Source organism: Pristis pectinata, chromosome 34 (assembly GCF_009764475.1).
Source record: "Pristis pectinata isolate sPriPec2 chromosome 34, sPriPec2.1.pri, whole genome shotgun sequence".
Lineage (NCBI taxonomy): Eukaryota > Metazoa > Chordata > Chondrichthyes > Rhinopristiformes > Pristidae > Pristis > Pristis pectinata.
This window is the reverse complement of record NC_067438.1, coordinates 10,508,842-10,532,229: the sequence shown is the minus strand read 5'-3', so window position 1 is coordinate 10,532,229 and position 23,388 is coordinate 10,508,842. Positions and strand designations below refer to the sequence as shown.

The 23,388-nt window shown below is 49.8% G+C and overlaps 1 protein-coding gene across 1 annotated transcript in view; it reads right to left on the bottom strand.

Moving 5' to 3' along the window:
* The window catches only part of LOC127585866 (ras/Rap GTPase-activating protein SynGAP-like), a 469,283-nt gene that overhangs the window by 124,836 nt on the left and 321,059 nt on the right, over positions 1 to 23,388 (bottom strand).

The following is a 23,388-nucleotide window of genomic DNA, read 5'->3' as shown; positions in this document are numbered from 1 at the left end:
CTTTGCCTCCACAGCCGCCCGTGGCAACAAATTCCACAGGTTCATCACCCTCTGGCTAAAGAAATTTCTCCGCATCTCTGTTCTGAATGGGCGCCCTTCAATCCTGAAGTTGTGCTCTCTTGTACTAGACTCCCCCACCATGGGAAACAACTTTGCCACATCTACTCTGTCCAGGCCTTTTAACATTCGAAATGTTTCAATGAGATCCCCCCCCCCCCCCCCCCAGTCTTCTGAACTCCAAGGAGTACAGCCCGTTCCCTTAATATCTAAAAATCTATCGTGGGAAGGCGAGACGCAGGCAGGCAGGGTGGTGAAGAAGGCATTTGGCACGCTGGCCTTCATCGGTTAGGGCATTGGGATGGGATGTTACAACTGTACAAGACGTTGGTGAGACCGCACTTGGAGCATTGTGCGCAGTTCTGGTCGCTTGAGTACAGGAGGGATGTGATTGAGCTGGAGAGGATGCAGGAAAGATTCACGGGGATGTTACCGGGACTGGAGGGCTTGAGTTATAAGGAGAGGCTGGGAATTTTCCCTGGAGCGAAGGAGGCTGAGGGGTGACATTGTCGGGATTTATAAAATCACGAGGGGGATAAAGTGGACAGTCACGGTCCTCTTCCCCAGGGGAGGGGAGTCTAAAACTAGAGGGGAAAAATTTAAAAGGGACCTGAGGGGCAACTTTTTCACATAGAGGGAGGCGGGGATATGGATCGAGCCACCAGAGGAGATGGTAGAGGCAGGTACAGTTACAGTGTGTAAAAGACATTTGGACAGGTACATGGATAGGAAAGGTTTAGAGGGATATGGGCCAAACACACACAAATGGGACTAGCTCAGATAAACATCTGAGACAAGTTGGGCCGAAGGGCCTGTTTCCATGCTGAATGACACTATGACAGGGTAAAGCTCCCACTGAAGTGTGCCATCAAGCTGTGCTGACAGGTTTGGTTGTGCTAGTGCCAATAATGCAGTTACAATATAAATGAAGCCTGAATCTAGCATTAGAGCCCAACCGAAGCTCCCTGCTCATTCCTCTTCAGCCTTGGAAACAGGTTTCTCCTGCACCCTGCCTGACCTGCTGAGTGTTTCGGGCATTTTCAGGTAATCCAGCATCGGCAGGTTTTTTTATTATTTTTGTGATACTGAAAACAACAGCTTAAGCAAATAAATGTATAATTGAGCTAACACAACGCAGGGTTTTATGGTAAGGAATAAAGATTATAAAAGTCAAGGTCCAATGAAGAACCAGTTTACAATCTTAGTAATATCACACTGAAAGGAAGAGGACAGACCCGCAGTTAACATCTTGTAATCACAAGTCATTCACTAACTGTTTAAGTCCCAAGTCCCAGTGCCACTCCTTGCCATTCCCACAACCATCTGAGTTACACGTCATTAACCCATTCTCTGTTTGATTCTGCTTCCCCCAGTCCTGGGGACAAGACCCACCAGGTCACGATTCACTGCACGAAAACACATCAACCTCGTTTCTCTTCTTGCCATCACCACGAATCTGTCAGTAAATGAGAATCAAAATAACTGCAGAGGCTGGAAGCCTGAAATATAAACAGAAGGCACAGGCTGTGCTTGGGTAATGAGCGGGTTCGCTTCATGCCAAGTCGATCTTGTCCATGTCAGAAATTACACAAACATCACTCGCTATGGTAACCATGCCTCCACAGTGTTGTAACGAACAGCATCGAAAGCACATCAGACCGATAAGAACAATAAGAGAGACAGAGGAAACCAGTTCTGCCGTGCGGAATTCCGAACGTATGTTCGTACGTCGGAATTCTGAATTAAATACTATGGGAGCTCGGTCGTAGGAAGGGGTGTGCTTGAGTCGGGTGTCTGTGACCTGGGGACTGGAAAAACCTGAGCTTCTGTCACTTTAATTCCTCATCCCACTCCAAACTCTCTGGACTGTTACACCGAGGCCCATCACAAGCCTGAGGAGCAGCACCTCATCTTCCGACTGGGCATGTTGCCTCAATATCGAATTCTCCAACTTTACATACTCCCAGTCAGCATCAGGAGCGGCCACTTGTACCTCTGAGACCATTTTCCCTTTGTCTCTCATTTGTATATTCTGACTTGCTGGGCATGTCCCACCAGACTACACAACATTACACACATCAGACCTCCCACCAGACCAGTCTACACAACATTACACACATCAGACCTCCCACCAGACCAGTCTACACAACATTACACACATCAGACCTCCCACCAGACCAGACTACACAACATTACACACATCAGACCTCCCACCAGACCAGTCTACACAACATTATACACATCAGATGTCCCACCAGCCCAGACTACACAACATTACACACACATCAGATGTCCCACCAGACCAGACTGCACAACATTACACACACATCAGATATCCCGCCAGACCAAATTACACAACATTACACACATCAGATGTCCCACCAGACCAGACTACACAACATTACAGAGACCTCAGCAATATACCTCACAGACCCAGGAGATTAACCAACCCCCACAATGCACACATTACCTCACTATGTCAGAGAGTTCCCCTTTGTCCACCCATCGCCCTCCCCAACCTTCTCTCCTGCCTAGTCTAACCTGTTTCTCTCTTTCTCAGTTCTGGTGAAGGGTGTCAGACCTGCAATGTTGATTGCTACTCCCCCCACAGTTGCTGCCTAACCTGCCGAACATTTTTATACCATGACTTTGGTCATTCGGTTACCGAACCACCTGACAGAGGAAACCATTTCTCCCCAATCTCTCTCATCGAAGCACTTCATAATCCTGACTGCCTCCACGGAATCTTATAACCACCATTTCTGCACTGATTTCCAACGAAATTTTCCCAACCACAGAGGACTAGGTGCCAAACGCGGGCAGCTGGGACTGGCTTAGATACAAATGTTGGCATGGACTAGTTGGGCCGAAGGGCCTGTTTCTGAGCTGTATGACTCTGAGACTCACAGCAAGCTCATGAAGCTCTATTTATAGGTGGGATGGGGGCATCGTTGCCAAGTCCAGCATTCAGTGGCTGTGAGGAGACGCTGTGATAAACATTACGGCCTGACTTAAGGGGTTCGAGAACCTTTGGATCGGCCACAACCGAGGACTGAGGGTGCACTGCCTGTACGGAAACACTAACTGCGACCCCGTCAAGTGCCGGCTCATCCCCAGCCCGGCAACACGGAGGTCAGAGGTGAGCTGGAGGTCAGAGGTTGGCGTGTGGGACCAGGAGTGGTGAGTGTGTACCGTTCCGATGGGTGTCCCTTTGCAATTGTCCCCTTCAGCTTTAATTCAGAGTTATGAAGAGTCGTGTCTTTGGAACTCTCTTCCTCAAAGGGCAGTGGAAGCAGAGTCTTGGAGCACATAGGGCAGTACAGCACAGGAACAGGACCTTCGGCCCACCGTGTCTGTGCTGAATACGATGCCAAATTAAACTAAATCCCTTCTGCCTGCACGTGATCCATATCCCTCTATTCCCTGCACGTTCATGTGTCTATCTAACGCCGCTATTGTATCTGCCTCCACCACCACCCCTGGCAGCCTGTTCCAAACACCCACCACTCTCTGTGTTAAAAAAACTTGCCCCACACATCTCCTTTAAACTTTCCCCCTCTCACCTTAAAGCTCTGCCCTGTGCATTTGACATTTCGACCCTGGGAAAAAAGACCCTGACTGTCTACCTCTGTACCTCTCTAATTTTATAAACTTCTATCAGGTCTCCCCCTCAGCCTCAACCACTCCAGAGAAAGCAACCCAAGTCTGCCCAACCTCTCCTTATAGCTCATACCCTCTAATCCAGGCAGCATCCTAGTGAACCTCCTCTGCACCCTCTCCAAAGCCTCCACATCCTTCCTGTAATGGGGCGACCAAGAGGTAGAAAGATTCTTGATACCGGGGGGAGGGGGGGGGTGTGGGTGGGGTGGGGGGGGTGGAGTTGGAAGGTTGCTGGGAGGGGACAGGAATGCGGGTTGAGGTTACCGGGAGATCAGCTGCCGTCTCCTCAAGTGAAAATTCCTGCTCCTGATGCACGCCTCACACAGCACGAAAGCAGGCCCTTCAGCCCACCAAGTCCATGCTGAACACCAGGCACCCATTGATACGAAATTACAAATGTCATATGCGATTTCCAAAATTCTAAGAGATACATTTTATTCTTAATTTTAAAACTTAAAAGAAATGATGTTGATCTATTTTCACTGTTTTAAAATGATTATCAGAGGCATTTCGAAATAGTTCAAAGGTTTGGGCAGCAGTGAGCTGTCACAGTGGGGGCTGTGCAAGGGATGTGATCGCAGGGGCCTTCAGCGGACCCCTGTTTGATACCGGGGATCACTCCACCTCACAGGTCAACTGCAGCAGCCTTATCCGCAGGTAGCTCTGTCCCAAAAGGATGTGGGAGAAGCACAGGGCAGAGTGAAGGGTATCAAGAATCTTTCTACCTCTGGTCGCTCCATTACAGGAAGGATGTGGAGGCTTTGGAGAGGGTGCAGAAGAGGTTCACCAGGATGCTGCCTGGAATAGAGAGTATGAGCTATAAGGAGAGGTTGGACAAACTTGGGTCATTTTCTCTGGAGCGTCGGAGGCTGTGGGAGGAAACCGGAGCACCCGGAGGAAACCCATGCAGTCACGGAGAGAACGTACAAGCTCCTTACAGACAGCGGCTGGATTTGAACCCGGGGTCGCTGGTGCTCTAAAGCGTTACGCTAACCGCTACAACTACCATGGCCTGCCAAGTTCCAAGTTCCAAGGCGTAAATATCACCAACAATTTGTCCTGGTCCAACCATATAGACGCCGCAGGCCCAGAAAGCTCATCAGTGCCTTCTACTTCCTCAGAAGGGCTAAGGAAACTTGGCATATCCCCTTTGACACTCACCAATTTTTATCGATGCACCATAGAAAGCATCCTATCCAGAGGCATCACAAACTTGGTACGGCAACTGCTCTGCCCGTGACCACGAGAAACTGCAGAGAGCTGTGGACACAGTTCAGTCTATCACGGAAACCAGCCTCCCCTCCGTGGACTTCCGTCTACACTTTTGCTGCCTTGGGAAAGCAGCCGACATAATCAAAGACCCCACCCACCCCGGTCACTCTCTCTTCTCCCCACTCCCATCAGGCAGAAGATACAAAAGCCTGAGAACATGTACCACCAGGCTCAAGGGCAGCTTCTATCCCACTGTTATAAGACTCTTGAACGGATCTTTCATACCTTAAAAGATGAGCTCTTGATCTCCCAAGTTGTGGCCCTTGCACCTTATTATCTACCTGCACTGCACTTTCTCTAACTGTAACACTATATTCTGCATTCTGTTATTGCTTTTCCCTTGTACTACTCAATGCACTGATGTAATGAAATGATCTGTATGGATGGCATGCAAGACTAAGTTTTTCATTGTACCTCGGTACATGTGACAATAATAAACTAATTTACTTCTGCAGGAGGCACCTTGAGGTACTGGTGAGGACTCCCGAGGGAGCTTCCTCAGATAAAGAATGTTGAGATGCACTTGAGAACTTTATGCTGTTTTCTCCCTAAAAGTGGCTGCACAAGTTGACAGGGTCGTAAAGAAGGCGTACGGCATGCTTGCCTTTATTAGTCGAGGCACTGAGTTCAAGAGTTAGGAAGTTATGTTGCAGCTTTATAAAACTCTGGCTAGGCCACATCTGGAGTATTGCATTTGATTCTGCTTGCCCCATTACAGGAAGGATGTGGAGGCTTTGGAGAGGGTGCAGAAGAAGTTCATCAGGATGCTGCCTGGATTAGAGGGCAGGTGCTATAAGGAAGGGTTGACCAAACTTGAGTTGTTTTCTCTGGAGTGGTGGAGGCTGAGTGAAGACCTGATAGAAGTTTATAAGATTATGAGAGGCAGAGATAGAGTAGACAGCTGGTATCTTTCTCCCAAGGGTCGAAATGTCTAATACTAGAGGGAATGCATTTAAGGTGAGAGGGGGAAAGTTCAAAGGAGATGTTGCGGGGCAAGTTTTTTTACACGTAATGGTGGGTGCCTGGAATGTGCTGCCAGGGCTGGTGGTGGAGGCAGATACCACAGTGGTGTTTAAGAGGCTCTTAGACAGGCACATGGATATGTAGAGAACAGAGGGATTTGGACACTGTGTAGGCAGAAGGGACGAGTTTAGTTAGGTGTTTAATGACTAGCTTAATGAGTTCAGCACAACATCATGGGCTTGTAGGGCCTGTTCCTGTGCTGTACTGTTCTCTGTTCTTTAGAAGACAGGAGAAAGATGATGAGATAGAGTGGTTCCGGTTGATTACAATGTCTGAAGGGACAGAAACAGATTAGAACAGGGGAAACCCCCTTATCCAGAGGGCGTGTGGCTGGGGATTGTGGTGCTAAACTGAGACAAACGAGTCGTCCAGATCTGGCGTCTGCACACTTCCTAAACCTCAGCCCCACTTGCGCCAACATTGAGGTTCAATGTGATTCAAGCATCTATTTCACCGCGACAGTTAATCTGGGGGAAGCAGGTAGATGCAAACAATTCTTTGTTTTTAATTAAGGTTTACCTAACACAACCCTTGGATGGTTCCGTGAACCAGCCTTTCTCCTGACGTTAAGTCACGGGAACAGGCCCTTCAGCCCACCAAGTCCGTGCCCACCATCAACCACCCATTTACACCAACTCCATTTTATTCTCCCCACATTCCCATCAACTTCCCCCATCAACTTCCCCCAGATTCTATCCCTCACCCACACACTGGGGGATAATTGACAGCGGACAATTAACCCACCGACCCGCACGTCTTTGGGGTGTGACGGGAAACCGGAGGGGTAACGGCGAGAACGTGCAAACTCCACACAGGCAGCGCCAGAGGTCGGAATCGAACCCAGGTCTCTGAGGCTGTGAAGCAGCGGCTTTACCCGCCGCACCACTCCGCAGGTGGTCAGGTTGTTAGATTTGCTCTTGAACAATGGCAGCTTGCAGTCCCGTGCATCTGGAGTAAAACCTCACAGCCGCACCACAAATTTCACTTGTCAGTCACACAGCACATGAACAGGCTCTTTGGCCCAACTAGTCCATGCCAACTAAGGTGCCCTCCAAGCTAGTCCCATTTACCCAGATTTGGCCCATATCCCTCTAAACCTTTCCTAACCATGTACCTGTCCAACTGTCTTTTAAATGTTGTTAATGTACCTGCCCCAACCACTTCCTCTGGCAGCTCGTTCCATATACATGGAATACATATTCCACCCTCTGTATAAAAAGGTTACCCCTCAAGTTCTTACTAGATCTCTCCCCTTAAACCTTTGCCCTCCAGTTCTTGATTCCCCAACCTTGGGAAAAAGACTGAGTGCATTCATCCTATCGATGTTTCTCATGATTTTATACACCTCTATAAGATCACCTCTCAGTCTCCTATGCTCCAAGGGAAAAAGCCCAGCCTGTCCAACCTCTCCCTATAACTCAGTCCCTCAAGTCCTGGCAACATCCTTGGAAATCTTTTCTGTGCTCTTTTTAATAACTTCTTTCCTATAGCAGGGTGACCAAAACTGAACACAATACCCCAAGTGCGACCTCCCCAGCGTCCTGTACAACCGTGACCTCCCAACTTCTGTACTCAATGTCCTGACTGATGAAGGCCAGCGTGCCAAAAGCTGCCTTCACCACCCTGTCTACCTGTGACGCCACTTTCAGGGAACCAGGTACTTTTAGTCCCAGGGCCCTACTGTTCATGTGATTTGACTTTCCAAAATGTAACATTTAACTGAATTAAACTCCATTTGCCATTCCTCAGCCCACTTACCCAGCTGACTGAGATCCCCCTGTGATTTTTTGACAACCTTCTTCACTAACGACAATCCCATCTAGTTTACTGTATTTTAGCCGCCTATTTGCCTTCGTAATTTGACCATCCACTCCCCCACTTTGTAAATCCTTTTACCATTTTAATTGCCTCAAAAACTTCACACCCTTCAGACTAAAAGGAAATCAAATCCAGTCACTGCCTGATCTCAGTTACATAGCCCAGGGATAACTCGGCATCGTAAACTCTCCAAGGCAAGATATCCGTGCACAGAACTGAACACAGCGCTCCAGAGGCAAGACTGAGGCTCTGTGCAACTGAAGCTCCACTTCCTTCTGCTTGTACTCAAACAGGAATCTCTTGGGATAATTAAAGACCTGCACAAGCAACCCTCTTTCCCTTCACTGCTCTCCTACCTGCGTTTGAAGACATTGGCGATCAATGTGCTGCTGAGAGCCCATCGAGGGGTGATCATCCTGCCAACAGCTCACCCTCAGGAGCATCACTCCCTCGTCTCCTCGACCTCTCCCAAGTTCACTGGCAGCGAGGGGGAGGAGCAGAAGGGGGTGGGGAACGGGGTTGGAGGACACGAGACTCTGGGGAGATGGTGGGCCGTGTACAGTGGAGGTCCAGGTCAGAGTGGGATTGGAAAGTGGGGAGATGGGGAGTCACCGGGAGATGGTGGGTGGGGGCTGGGATTGGTGATGGGGAAACTACTGGTGGGGGAGCAGGGACACAGAGATGGTGAGGAGGGCAGGTGGGACTGAGAGATGCAGCGGGAGTTTGACGTGAGGAAATGCTTCTGGAGAGTGTCGCAGAGAATGGAAACAAGGCCCTTCAGCCCACCAAGTCCGTGCCGACCATCAACCACCCACTTACACTGATCTCATTTTATTCTCCCCACATTCCCATCAATTCCCCCCAGATTCTACCCCTCACCCACACACTGGGGGCAATTTACAGCGGCTAATTAACCCACTGACCTGCACATCGTTGGGATGTGGGAGGAAACGGGAGCACCCGGAGGAAACCCATACAGTCACAGGGAGAACGTGCGAACTCCACACACAGACAGCGCCGGAGGTCGGGATTGAACCCGGGTCTCCTGAGCTGAGAGGCAGCGGCTCTACCCGCTGCGCCACCGCGTTGCAGGGGCAGACCACGAGAGAATAAAGCACAGAATGAGGACACAGAGGTATGGAGGTGTGGGAGAGTGTGGGCAAGGGCAAGGCGAGTGGGGAGGGGGGTCACAATAGTGAGAGACGGGAGAAAGCAGGGTGACGGAGATACTGGAAGGGCAGGGGGCAGAGATGGTTGGAGGGGAGAGAGCAGAGGACAGCGGGCAGGGATTCTCACAACACCTCTCAGCTGCTCTTCCCGAGGGCCACCATCTTAGCTGTGTCGCAGCGCTGAAGCCCAGTGACAGGCTGAAGCTCGAGGCCTGATTTTAAGGCCACTCTCCAAACTTTCATTCCTGACACAACAAATGACAATCTAGGGTAAAGCGACTTATTGATTTCCCTCAGTTGCTGCGTGTTAAACATTAACGCGGGCCATCCACAGGTGAGAGGGTTCAGCTTGGAATTAAAAGGACAGTGAAGGAAAAGGTCTGCTGTTGGTAAATTGGTAAATTTTATTATTAATTTCACATGTACCGAGGTACAGTGAGAAACTTTGTTTTGCATGCCATCCATACAGATCATTTCATCACATCAGCGCATTGAGGTATTACAAGGGAAAACAATAACAGAATGCAGAATAAAGTGTCACAATTCCAGAGAAAGTGCAGTGCAGGCAGACAATAAGGTGCAAGGCCATAACGAGGTAGATTGTGAGGTTCAAGAGTCCATCTTATCGTACTAGGGGACCTGTTCAATAGTCTATAACAGCTGGCTAGAAGCTGTCCTTGAGCCTGGTGGTACGTGCTTTCAGGCTTTTGTATCTTCTGCCTGATGGGAGGAAGGAGAAGAGAGAATGTCTGGGGTGGGTGGGGTCTTTGGTTATGTTGGCTACTTTACCGAGGCAGCGAGAAGTGTACACAGAGTCCATGGAGGGGAGGCCGGTTTCCGTGATGTGCAGAGCTGTGTCCACAACTCTCTGCTGTTTCTTGTGGTCCCGGGCAGAACAGTTGCCGTACCAAGCTGTGATGGTACGACAACTGCTCTGCCCAAGATCGCAAGGATCCGCAGAAACTGTTGCAAGGCAGAGCAGCCATTTGTACACAACAAGATCCAACATACAGCAATCTGTAAGCACCAGGTAATCAGGGGTTAAATGTCGTCCTGGACTCTGGGGATAACTCTCGTGCTTCCAAACGATCCTTGATGTCCACATGGAAGAACAGATGGTCTTGAATTCTTGCTTCTATTCCTATCCAACAATGCAACTTTTTCTCAATACATTTCCATATCAAGGCTCAAATCTCCCCGCTGACATTTGAACCCACAACATTCTGGTTCAACGGGGAGACCACTAAGCAATGGGGCCAGCTCTGATTCATTAATCCTTACTAAGGGCTGACCCTCGCACAAATACAGCGTAACCCTGAGTTACAACAGTCCAGGTAACTGGAAATTCACCCTTATGGAATTCACAAATCACCACCAAAAAAATCTGAGATACAGAATGAGAATCGCTCTTGGGGAACTCGTGAGAAAAAATAACAGTGCAAAATGTGAAAAGAAGCAACAAATTTTGTCAATTTTTCCTCAGACTTTTGTGTTATGGAAAATCGCAATTATGGACAAGTTTTCTTGGAACACTACTCCTCTGTAGTGCAGGGGGGTTGGATCCTTGACGACTTTCTAACCAACAGACCGCAATCAGTGAGATAGGCAGCAATACCTCCGGCACGATTATTCTCAACACTGGTGCCCCACAAGGCTGCGTCCTCAGCCGTCTACTCTACTCCCTATATACTCATGACTGTGTGGCCAGATTCTGCTCTAACTCCATCTACAAGTTTGCAGATGATACCACCGTAGTAGGCTCTAACTCAAACAGTGATGAGTCAGAGTACAGGAAGGAGATGGGGAGCTTAGTGGAATGGTGTCATGACAACAACCTTTCCCTCAATGTCAACAAAACAAGAGCTGGTCATTGACTTCAGGAAAGGGGGCGGTGTACATGCACCTGTCTACGTCAATGGTGCTGAGGTCAAGAGGGTTGAGGGCTTCAAGTTCCTGGGCGTGAACATCACCAACAGCCTGTCCTGGTCAAATCACGTAGAAGCCACGGCCAAGAAAGCTCACCAGCCCCTCTACTTCCTCAGGAGGCTAAAGAAGTTTGATTTGTCCCCTTTGACTCTCACCAACTTTTACCGATGCACCATAGAAAGCATCCTATCTGGATGTATCACGGCTTGGTACGGCAACTGCTCTGCCCAGGACTGCAAGAAACTGCAGAGAGTTGTGGACACAGCCCAGCACATCATGGACACCAGCCTCCCCTCCTTGGACTCTGTCTTTACCTCTTGTTGTCTTGGTGAAGCAGCCGGCATAATTAAAGACCCCACCCACCCTGGACATTCTCTTGTCTCTCCTCTTCCATCGGGCAGTAGATACAGGAGCCTGAGGGCACGTACCACCAGACTTAAGAATAGCTTCTACCCCACTGTGATAAGACTATTGAACAGTTCCCTTATACGATGAGATGGACTCTGACCTCACAATCTACCTTGTTGTGACCTTGCACCTTATTGCACTGCACTTTCTCTGTAGCTGTGACACTTTACTCTGTACTGTTACTGTTTTGACCTGTACTACATCAATGCACTCTGTGCTAATTCAATGTAACTGCACTGTGTAATGAATTGACCTGTACGATTGGTTTGCAAGACAAGTTTTTCACTGTACCTCGGCACAAGTGACAATAATAAATCAATGCCAATAACTGTACCGGGATACAATAGCAACATGGACTTGGTAACACGCGGTCTTTTCATTTTCTCAGTTTTTATTTTTAGTTTATCATTTTCCACTGCTTTATTCTTTGTTTTCCCCTCTCTGACGTGCAATTCCAGCAACAGCAGATCCCAACCAACAAGGGGCCCATGTTCTCTTGGAAGTTCGACCACTGACTAACTTCTATCCAGTGGGTAGATGCTCTGGAATTCCCTCCCTGAAGAATACAATTGTCAAATCAAACGGTGAGGCAGAGTGGTGCCGCTGCCTCAGTGCTCCAGAGCCCCGGGTTCGATCCTGACCTCTGTGATGTCTCTGTGGTGTTTGTCAGAACTGGAACATTGACTTTCTCTCCACAGATGCACGTTGTAAATGTATCTGCCTCCTCTGGCAGCTCGTGTCAGGTAACCACCACCCTCGGTGTGAAAAACACTCCATAGATTTCCTTTAAACTTCTCCCCTGTCAATCTACTCCCCTGGCTCTAGACTCCCCTGGTTCTAGACTTGCCTGGCTCTAGACTCCCCTGGCTTTAGATTCCTTGGCTCTAGACTCCCCTGGTTCTAGACGCCTGGCTCTAGACTCGCCTGGCTCTAGACTCCCCTGGTTCTAGACTCCCCTGGTTCTAGACGCCTGGCTCTAGACTCCCCTGGTTCTAGACGCCTGGCTCTAGACTCACCTGGCTCTAGACTCGCCTGGCTCTAGACTCCCCTGGTTCTAGACTCACCTGGTTCTAGACACCTGGCTCTAGGCTCCCTTGCCCTGGAGAAAAGACTCTGACCATCTACTGCCCCTCACAATTTTGTCAACCTCAATAAGGTGACCCCTCAGCCTCCTCTGCACTCCAATGAGACCAAACGCAGCCTATCCAATCTCTCCTTGTAAGTACAGCCCTCCATTCCAGGCAACATCCTGGTGAAAGGAAAAAACGAGCTGCTGGAGGACTCAGCGGGTCAGGCAGCATCGGTGGAGGGAGATGGCCAGTCAACGTTTCAGGTCGAGACCCTTCATCTGGACTGAAAGTTAAAGAGGGGAGATAGTGGGGGGAAGGGGTGGGGCAAGACCTGGCGGGTGATAGGTGGATCCAGGTGAGGAGGGGAGAGTAGGAGCAGTGACAGAGGCCGGGAGGTGGTAGGTGGAGGTGACAGAGGGCTGCAGATGGTGGGATCTGATAGGAAAGGAAGGTGGAGCGTGGAACCAAATAAGGGAGGTGGGGATGGCAGATGGGAACAGTGGGGGGGGGGGGAGGGGACCCAGTGGGGTATGTGTGGGTGATGGGCAGGTGGAGGAGGGAAAAGGAACAGGGTGATGGGGGGCTGGGTGAGTGTGAGGTGGGGGGTGGCGAGGGAGAGAGAGTGAAGGAGGAACTGGTTAGACGAGGAGAGAGAAAAGGGACAGAGGGGAGCAGGTTACTGAAATTGGGGAATTCAATGTTCATGTCGTCCAGGTGAGAAAAGGTGATTGGCAGCTGTCAGCTCGCCCCACCCCTCCCCTTCAACTCTTTATACCAGCTATCTCCCCTCTAATCTTTCTGTCCAGATGAAGGGTCTCGACCCAAAACGTCGACTGTCCATCTCCCTCCACAGATGGTGCCTGACCCACTGAGTTCCTCCAGCAGATTGTTTTTTGCTTCAGATTCCAGCATCTGAAGTCTCTTGGGGTCAACATCCTGGTGAATCTCTTCTGCACTCTCTCTATTGCTACCACACCCTTCCTGTAGTGTGGTGACCAGAACTGTACACAGTACCCTAACTGTGCTTCAGTCAATGCTTGTAGGTCTGTAACATGACGTCCCATCTCTTAGACTCGATGCCTCGACCTATGGAGGCAAGCGTACCAAACGCCTTTGTCACCTCCTTCTCCACCTGCAGCACTACTTTCAACGAGCTATGAACTTGCACCCCAAGGCCTCTCTGTCCATCAATGCTCCCAAGGTCCCTGCCATTCACTCTACTGTATATGTCATACTAGAATTTGACTTCCCAAAGTACATTACCCCAGACTTGTCCAGAATAAATTCTGTCTGCCACTCTTCCACCCAACTTACCGTCTGAGTTATGTCCCACCATATCCGTAAACAACCTTCGTTGCTATCTATGACTCCACCAAGTTTGGTGTCTGCAAACTTACTAATTATACCCCGTATGTTTTCATCCAAGTCATTTATCGACCTCTGCTTATCTACCGCTGCCTGATTCAAAGGCTCTGCTTTCACTGAGAAGAGAGTTCCAAAGACTCACAGCTCCGAGAAAAAAAATCCTTCTCATCTCTGACCTAAACGAGTGACCCCTTATTTTTAAACTGTGATCCCTAGTTCCACATTCTTCCAAATAAAGGAAACATCTTCTCCACGTCCACTCCTTAGTAGCTTATGTTTCAATGCATGTTACATATAAACAGAGGACAGTACATCACGGGAACAGGCCCTTCGGCCCACTATGTCTGTATGACCACAATGCCAAATTAAACTAATCCCATCTGCCTGCACATGATCCATATCCCTCTACTCCCTGCTTGTTCATGTGCCTGTCTAAATGCCTCTTTGATGCCACTATTGTATCTGCCTCCACTACCACCACAGGCAGCATGCTCCAGGCACCCACCACCCTCTGTAAATAAAAACTTACCCCACACATCCCTTTTAAACTTCACTCCCCCCCACCCCCCTCACCTTAAAGCTAAGCCCTCTAGTACTTGACATTTCTACCCTGGAAAATAGACTCTGACAATCTACCCTCTCTTTGCCTCTCAAAATTTTATAAACATCACCGCCCCTCAGCCTGTGATACTCCACAGCTAACATATATGTTAAATAACTTAAGGAAGTGCACAAGGACTTAAAAGCTTAGAAAGCAAAGCACGTCGTTTGGGAATTACATGTTCCAATTTCAAGTTTAACCAGTATAGATCGTGCCAGGGATCATTGCTGGGTAACATCATGCCAAATGCAAAATTAGACCAGGCACAGCCAGCGTGAGCCTCAGATGGTATCAGTACCACCAGGGTCAAAGTGTCTAATACTAGAGGCCGTGCATGTAAGGTGAGAGGGGGTAAGCTTAAAGGAGATGTGTGGGGCAAGTTTTTTTACACAGAGTGGTGGGTGCCTGGAATGTGCTGCCTGGGATGCTGGTGGAGGCAGATGCCATAGAGGCATTTAAGAGGCTCTTAGATAGGCACATGGATGTGCAGAGAAGGGAGGGATATGGACATTGTGTAGGCAGAAGGGATTAATTTAGTTAGGCATTTAATTAATTTGGCACAACACTGTGGGCTGAAGGGCCTGTTCCTGTGCTGCACTGTTCTGGCGTAAGGAGTTTGTATGTTCTCCCCCTATCTGCGTGGGTTTCCTCCGGGTGCTCTGGTTTTACTCCCACATTCCTAAGGCGTACGGGTTAGGAAGTTGTGGGCGTGCTACGTTGGCGCCGGAAGCGCGGCGACACTCGCGGGCTGCCCTCAGAACACTCTACGAAAAAAATGCATTTCACTGTGTGTTTCGATGTACGTGTGACTGATAAAGAAATCTTATCTATGTATCAGCATACCTCACAGTTACACTTGACCCAACATAAATGAGAGGAACAAGGGGACGTAGTTGCAAGATTAGGGGGCAGTCATTTAAGATTGATGTGTGTGGGAACTTCTTCTGCGGGGTGGGGAGTGGTGGATCTCTGTAATTCTCTGCCCTGGAGGGTTGTGCAGACTGGATCACTGGGGGTATTTGATGACGAGGTAGATGAATAAACAAGAAAACAGGAACAGGCCTTGGAAGATATGAGATCAATGCATGCACAGGACCTGCTAACAGCACGTCTAGGCCAGAGATAACATCATGAATGGCATCTTCAGACTTTTTAAATCTCTTCTACCTGGCAGAGCCTCTCTCAATGCACGCAGCCCAGCCTGAGCTTTGTTTAAGCTGGATTGCAGTTCGCCAAATAGAGGGGTGGTAGACAGTTAATGTCAATGTAAAAGACAGGCAGGTACATGGAGGGGAAATGTTCAGAGGGATATGGGCCAAATGCAGGCAGTTAGGACCAGCTCAGGTAAGCAACTTGGTCAGCATGGACGAGTTGGGCTGAAGGGCCTGTTTCTGTGCTGTATAACTCTGGTAGAACCTGGGGGGCAGGTGGGGGGGAAGTTGATGGGAATGTGGGGAGAATAAATAAGGATGTGTAAATGGGTGGTCGATGGTTGGAGCGTACTCGATGGGCCGAAGGGCCTTGTTTCCCTGCTGTAGGAATCTAAAATACACCACACTGGCCTTCACCGGTCAGGGCATTGAGTTTAGAAGTTGGGATGTTACGTTGCAGTTGTACAGGGCATCAGTGAGGCCGCACTTGGAGTATTCTGCTCAGTTTTGGTGACCCTCCTATAGGAAGGATGTCATTTAGCTGGAAAGAGTACACAGGAGATTTACGAGGGTGTTGCTGGGACCTGAGGGACAGAGTTATGGAGAGAGGTGGAGCAGATTGGGACTTTACTCATTGGAGTGTAGGAGACTGAGGGGTGACCTTATAGAGGTGTATAAAATCACGAGGGGCATAGATAGGGTGAATGCACACAGTCTTTTTCCCAGGGTTGGGGAATCAAGAACTGAGGGCACAGGTTTAAGGGTGAGAGGGGAAATATTTAATAGGAACCTGAGAGGCAACTATTTCACCCAGAAGGTGGTCAGTATATGGAACGAGCTGCCAGAGGAAGTGGTTGAGGCAGGTACCTTAACAGCATTGAAAAGGTACTTGGAGAGTTACGTGATTAGGAAAGGTTTAGAGGGATATGGGCCAAATGCAGGCAAATGGGACTGGCTTAGATGGGAATCTTGGTCAGCATGGACTGGTTGAAGCGAAGGGCAAGTTTCCGTGCTGTGTGACTCTGTGGCAGAGATCCACACACTATTGTTTAGAGCTACAGAGAGTTGACCTCCTCACCCAGCGTCTTTGATGTGGAGGGACTGAGTTCCTATTTGGGATGCCAGTCGCCAGGAAGTACAGAAGTGTTGTTGAAAGTCACTTAAATAACTGGAGCAGACTTTAATTCATTCCTGTGATGTGTTTGGTGTAGGTGGACACGTAGAGCAGGATGTGAGGGTAATTTTTTAAAAAAATCGTCATCTAGGCTCCATGCCATGTGTTGGCGTTAGGTACTGGAGTGAGCACAGGGTGACTTGGCCAACATCCCCAGCTCTGAGACACAGGAGACCGTAGACGATGGAGCCTGGAGCACGGAACAAGCTGCTGGAGGAACCCAGCGGGTCGGGCAGCGTCTGTGGAGGCAAAGGGATGGTCGACGTTTCGGGTCGAGATCCTGCACCGGGACTTGCAGAGGGTAGACGACAGCTCTCAGAAATCCCATCTTACCCACCCCCCTTGAACATGCCCCCACCAATGATCAGCAGGCCACTGTCTCCCACGCCAGCACGAAACCTCATCACTTCAGGAGACCTCACCTCCACAGCCTCCAACCTGATAAGTTCCCCAACCCCGCCCTGCTCCTTTCTACCTCCTACCCACGGTACACAAACAGTAGGCCCATCGTTTCTACCTGCTCCTGCCCCACCAAACTCACCGCTTCATAACTTGACTCCATCTTGTTCCCCTGCCCCGTCCAGTCCCTTCCACCTACATCCGGGACACCTCATGCGCTCTCCAGGTCTGAGGCCTCCTCAGTCAGCTCTGCTGGGCTGTTGAAATACCCAACACCAAACTCCCGAAACAGACCCTCTGTTCCCACCTCTGCCGCAGGAAGAGGTCACCAGCGGACGGGAGAGTGGAAGTGGTGTGTTCCCACCAACTCATGGGAATCTCTGGCCCACGACCGTTCAAAGTGGAGAAGAGGCACTCAGGACGGGATTGAGAACCTCGGGTCCGTGCACCAAGGACAACCAGGAGCCTTGTGTAAAGGGCGATGGAGCACACCATCTCATAAACCATCCGTCAGTTACTAACCATTAGTTACTCATCAACTAACTGCCTCACAAAACTCTGCATTCCTCCCACATCCCAACTGTGTGCGGTTCCTGCAGAGGGTCCAGAGGAGGTTCACAAGAATGTGTCCAGGAACGAAAGGATTAATGCACGAGGAGCGTTTGATGGCTCTGGGCCTGTACTCACTGGAGTTCAGAAGGATGAGGGGGGATCTCATTGAAACCTACCGGGTACTGAAAGGTCCGGATAGAGTGGACATGGAGAGGCTGTTTCCATCAGTTGGAGAGTCCAGGATCCGAGGGCACAGCCTCAGAATAAAGGGATGTCCCTTTAGAACTGAGATGAGGAGGAATTTCTTCAGCCAGACGGTGATGAATCTGTGGAATTCGTTGCCACAGAGGGCTATGGAGGCCAAGTCACTGGGTGTATTTAAGGCAGAGAGTGATAGGTTCTTGATTGGCAAGGGATTAAGGGTTACTGGGAGAAGGCAGGAGACAGAGGTTGAGAGAAAAAAAAACAGCTGTGATCGAATGGTGGAACAGACTCGATGGGCCAAATGGCCCAACTCTGCTCCTATATCTTATGGTGGGTTAATGGGCCACTGTAAATTGCCCCTCGTGTGTGGCTGAGTGGTGGAATCTGGGGGGGAGCTGATGGGAGAGAGCAGGTTACAGGAGAAATATGTGGGGGAATGGGACTACTCTAAGAGCTGGCATAGACTCGATGGGCTGAAGGATCTCTGTCTACATGGGAAGGAAATGGGCATTTATAGCAACATCCTCGTGCACTGACTCTGTCACACACAAACACTCACACCAAGGTAAGGCTAATGTACAAATTCTGATTCCTTTCCCTGATATATTTGGCTTCCAGCCCCTTCCTCTCCAGGGATCAGCCCTAATTTTCACGTGCGTTATCCTGTCACCCAAATGAATTATGGCTTGGAGTCCACGGGTCTTGGAAACGGGCTGTGCGCCATCCTTCAAAGGGAACTGGATAAGTAGGTGTAGGATTGGAATGGAGACTATTGAGGCTCATGGGATTCCTCTTTCATGATGGGCTGAATGGCCTCCTTCTGAGCAACCTCATTCAGCTCCCATTCTCAGGCTCAATCTCCAGAGCACAGCAAATTAATGCAATAGTCTTTCAATGGCAACTTCTTCCGCCTTTTCACACAGTCAATCCCAGCTTCTACAGTTGAAAGTATCCTGACCGGTTCCACCATGGTCTGGGGCAGCAATTCAAATGCACAGGAGTGCAAGAGTTGCAGAGAGTCACGGACTCAGCCCAGTACATCACGGGCACATCCCTCCCCACCATCGGTAGTATCTACAGGAGGCGTTGCCTCAAGGAGGCAACGTCCATCATCAAAGATCCCCACCATCCGGGCCATGCCATCTTCTCGCAGCTACCATCGGGCAGGAGGTGCAGAAGCCTTAAGTTCCACACCACCAGGTTCAGGAACAGCTACTTCCCTTCAGCCATTCGGTTCTTGAACCAACCAGCACAACCCTAATCACTACAGCTTAGCACCACCATGACCACTTTGCATGAAAATGAACTAGTTTTTATTTTTAAATTGTGTTCTTTCTCTTAAAAATTGTGTATAATTTATGTTTACGTTTTTCTTGTGAATGCTGCTTATGTGATACGATGTCCCTGTGATGCTGCTGTAAGCTTTTCACTGCACCCGTGCACACACGGATTTGTGCAGATGACAATAAACCCGACTTTGACTTATAACCAATGGCTGCGTACAAATATTTATTGTCTTGCCCGCTTGGCCCAGATCATTGGTCTCAACCCTGGGCAGGGCTATCGGGCAGCACAGCTTTCGATAACCTTGAACCCCCGAGACAGGGACGGTGGCGCAGCGGGTAGAGGCGCCGCCTCACAGCTCCAGAGACCCAGGTTCGATCCTGACCTCGGGGGCTGCCTGTGTGGAGTTCGCACGTTCTCCCTGCAAGGATCTGGTTGGGCAGGAAAGGGTGCAGAAAAGATCCACAAGGACGTTACTGGGACTGGAGCGCTTGAGTTAGTAGGGGCGACGGGACAGGCTGGGAATTTTCCCTGGAGCGAAGGAGGCTGAGGGGTGACATTATAGGGGCTTATAAAATCATTAGGGGCATAAAGTGGACTATCACTGTCCTCTTCCCCAGGGGAGGGGAGGGGTGGTCTAACACTAGAGGGTGTAGGTTTAAGGTGAGAGGGGAAAGAGTTAAAGGGGACCTGAGGGGCAGGTTTTCCACACAAGAGGGCGATGGGTATATGGAGCGAGCCGCCAGAGGAAGTGGTAGGGGGTGGGTATAATTACAGCATTTCAAAGATATTTGGACAGGGACATGGATAGGAAAGGTTTGGGGGGATATGGGCCAAATGCAGGCAAATGGGACTAGTTCAGGAAGGTACCTTGGTCGGCATGGACGAGTTGGGCCGAAGGGCCTGTTTCTGTGCTGTATAACTCTCTGGTTTCCTCCCACACCCCAAGGGGGTGGGGTAATTGGCCACCGTATAATTTCCCTGAGTGAGTGGGAAGAGTGTGGGGAAATTAGTGGCGGAAATGGGACCGGCATGGACTTGAAGGGCTGAATGGCCTCCATAAGCAAACATTTAAAAATATTCCTGGTCTCTCTCTGTACCTCGAGTGAAAACACTTTGACCACTGGGACGTGGAGAAAGTTGCAGAATCTCCCAGTCTTTCCCTGCCCAACTGTTCCCCACAAAGAAAGCCTGTGTAGCTCCATGTACTGGCATCTGACAAACCCTCACCCATTCCTAACCCTCCCAATGAAGGGTCTCGACCCGAAACGCCGACTGTCCACTTTCCCTCCATAAATGCTGGCTGACCCACTGAGTTCCTCCAACTCTTTGTGTGTTGCCCCCAACCTTCCCAGGTTGCCCCAGTGATTGAGGGACGCTCCCTAGCAGGTTCAGGGCCAATGGGTGCCAGGGAGGATAACGCAGACGGCTGTGACGTGAGGCAGGAATTTTCTCCCCCCACCCCCCCCCCCCACTCTCTAAACAATATGGTTTGGAGAGTGACTCACACGGCTAATAGCAGAGGCATTGCAACCCTCAAAAGTACTCCAGATTTTCTCTTTCAATGCCTCCAGTCTTACATCAATCCTGCAACAGTGAAAATGCTTGAGCTATTGATTGTGACCAAGGACATACATCAATGCAAATGTATACAAAGGTCCTGGCTGAAAATAGCATACATCTCCTTATATAGTCACAGGCACTCGCCCAAGCAACTCGCTACTCATCTGCTGCCTCGCTATGTGGGAGATTTAATAAGGATTTAAAAGGGAAATGCTGGCAAAGGCAGAGGCCTTTGTTGGTCTCATGGAAATGTAGCAGGAGGGAGAGGCGGGTGGTTTCCAGCAGCATCGTTCTGGCACTGACTTGTACTGCTGAGGCTTTACAAGACGTTGGTCAGACTGCATTTGGAATATGGTGAGCGATCTTGGGCTCCATACCCAAGGAAGGATGTGCTGGCCCTGGAGAGGGTCCAGAGGAGGTTTACAGGAATGGAAGGCTTAATGTGTGAGGAGCGTTTGATGTCTCTGGGCCTGTACTCGATGGAGTTCAGAAGGATGAGGGAAGATCTCATTGAAACCTCCCGGGTACTGAAAGACCTGGATAGAGTAGACGTGGAAAGGCTGTTTCCATCAGTGGGATAGTCTAGGATCTGAGGGCACAGCCTCAGAATAAGGGGACGTCCCTTTAGAACAGAGATGAGGAGGAAGTTCTTCAGCGAGAGGGTGGTGAATCTGTGGAATCCGTTGCCACAGACGGCTCTGGAGGCCAAGTCATTGGGTGTATTTAAGGCAGAGGTTGTTGACAGGTTCTTGATTGGTGAGGGGGTTAAGGGTTAAGGGGAGAAGGTGGGAGAAGGTTGAGAGAGGAAAAAGTCAGCCATGATTGAATGGCAGAGCAGACTTGATGGGCCGAACGGCCTAATTCTGCTCCTATATCTTATGGTCTTACACTGACACAAGGCCGTTCCTGAACCAGGACAATATTCCAAAGAAAAGGAAAGTGGGCCTCAGGATTGGGTCCTTGAAGAATTTGCCCCAAATGCAATAAACAAGGACACAAGGAGCAGGAATGGACCATTCAGCCTCTCAAGCCTGTTCCGTCATTCAATGTCTGATCTATGCTGGCCTCTCCTGTGCCCCTCGATCTCTCTAGTATTTACCTGTCTCCACCTTATAGGATCCGGCCTCCACCACCCTCAGGGGCAGAGAACTCCAGAGGTTCACCACCCTCGGAAAGAAGAAATATCTACCCACCTCGGTGTTAAATGATCACCCCCTTACCTTGTAACCATTCGAGACTCTCCCACCAGTGGGAAAATTTCAACATCCACACATTACACACCCCCACTCTACTTGGGGATCTGAACTTGCATCTAATACTGCAATGCTGCTGCACAGAACACGAGACTGGACAGGCAGGGTTTGTCTCCCTTGGAGCAGAGGAGGCTTGGTGTGGGGGGGTGGGGGGGGTGACTTGACAGAGCTGTACAAAATTATGAGGGCAGTGGGAAACTTCCCCCTGTTACAGAGGTGTCTGAAACAGAGCAGAGGTTTAAGGTACAGGGTTTGAATTGGAATTGGTTTATTATTGTCACATGTACCGAGGTGCAGTGAAAAACTTGTCTTGCATACTGATCGTACAGATCAATTCATTACACAGTGCATTGAGGTAGTACAGGGTAAAACAATACAGAGTGCAAAGTGTCACAGTTACAGAGAAAGTGCAGTACAGGCAGACAATAAGGTGCAAGGTCATAACGAGCTAGATTGTGAGGTTGAGTCCATCCTATCGTACTGGGGAACCGTTCAATAGTCTTATAACAGCGGGATAGAAGCTGAGTATTGTGTTCAGTTCTGGTCACCTCATTATAGGAAGGATGTGGAAGCTTTAGTGTGGTCTAACCAGAGTTCTATAGAGCTGCAACATCACCTCACGGCTCTTGAACTCAGTACCCCGACTAATGAAGGGCAACACACCATATGCCTTCTTAACAACCCTATCAACTTGCACAGCAGCTTTGAGGGATCCATGTACTTAGACCCCAAGATCCTGAGATCCCTCAAAGGATCTATTTGACCCTCAAAGGACCCCCCTTGTTTTCACATTTCATCCCACCACCGTACGTATCCAACACATCATTCTCCACCACTTGCGCCATCTCCAATGGGACCCGACCACCGGGCATATCTTCCCCTCCCCACCCCTTTCTGCCTTTCGCAGGGACCGCTCTCTCCGCAACTTCCGAGTTCACTTCTCCCCCCCCTCCCCACCCATCCCACTTCCACCCCGGGAACTTTCCACTGCCCCCACCATAGGTGCAACATCTGCCCCTACACCACCTCCATCCAGGGACCAAAACAGTCCTTCCAGGTGAGACAGAGATTCACCTGCACCTCCCTTAACATCACCTACTGCATTCGGTGCTCCAAGTGTGGCCTCCTCTACATTGGCGAGACCAAATACAGACTAGGTGACCGTTTCGCAGAACGCCTGCGCTCCGTCCGTAACCGTGATCTGCATCTCCCCGTTGCCGGTCACTTCAACTCCCCCTCCCACACTATCACTGATATGTCAGTCCTCGGCCTCCTCCACTGTCAGGAGAATTCCAAGCGCAGACTGGAGGAACAGCACCTCATTTTCCGTCTTGGAACCTTGCAGCCTAACGGCATGAACATTGAACTCTCCCACTTTAAGTAATCCCCACACACCCCCTCACCACACTCCCCCCCACCACCCCCCACCACCCCGCTTC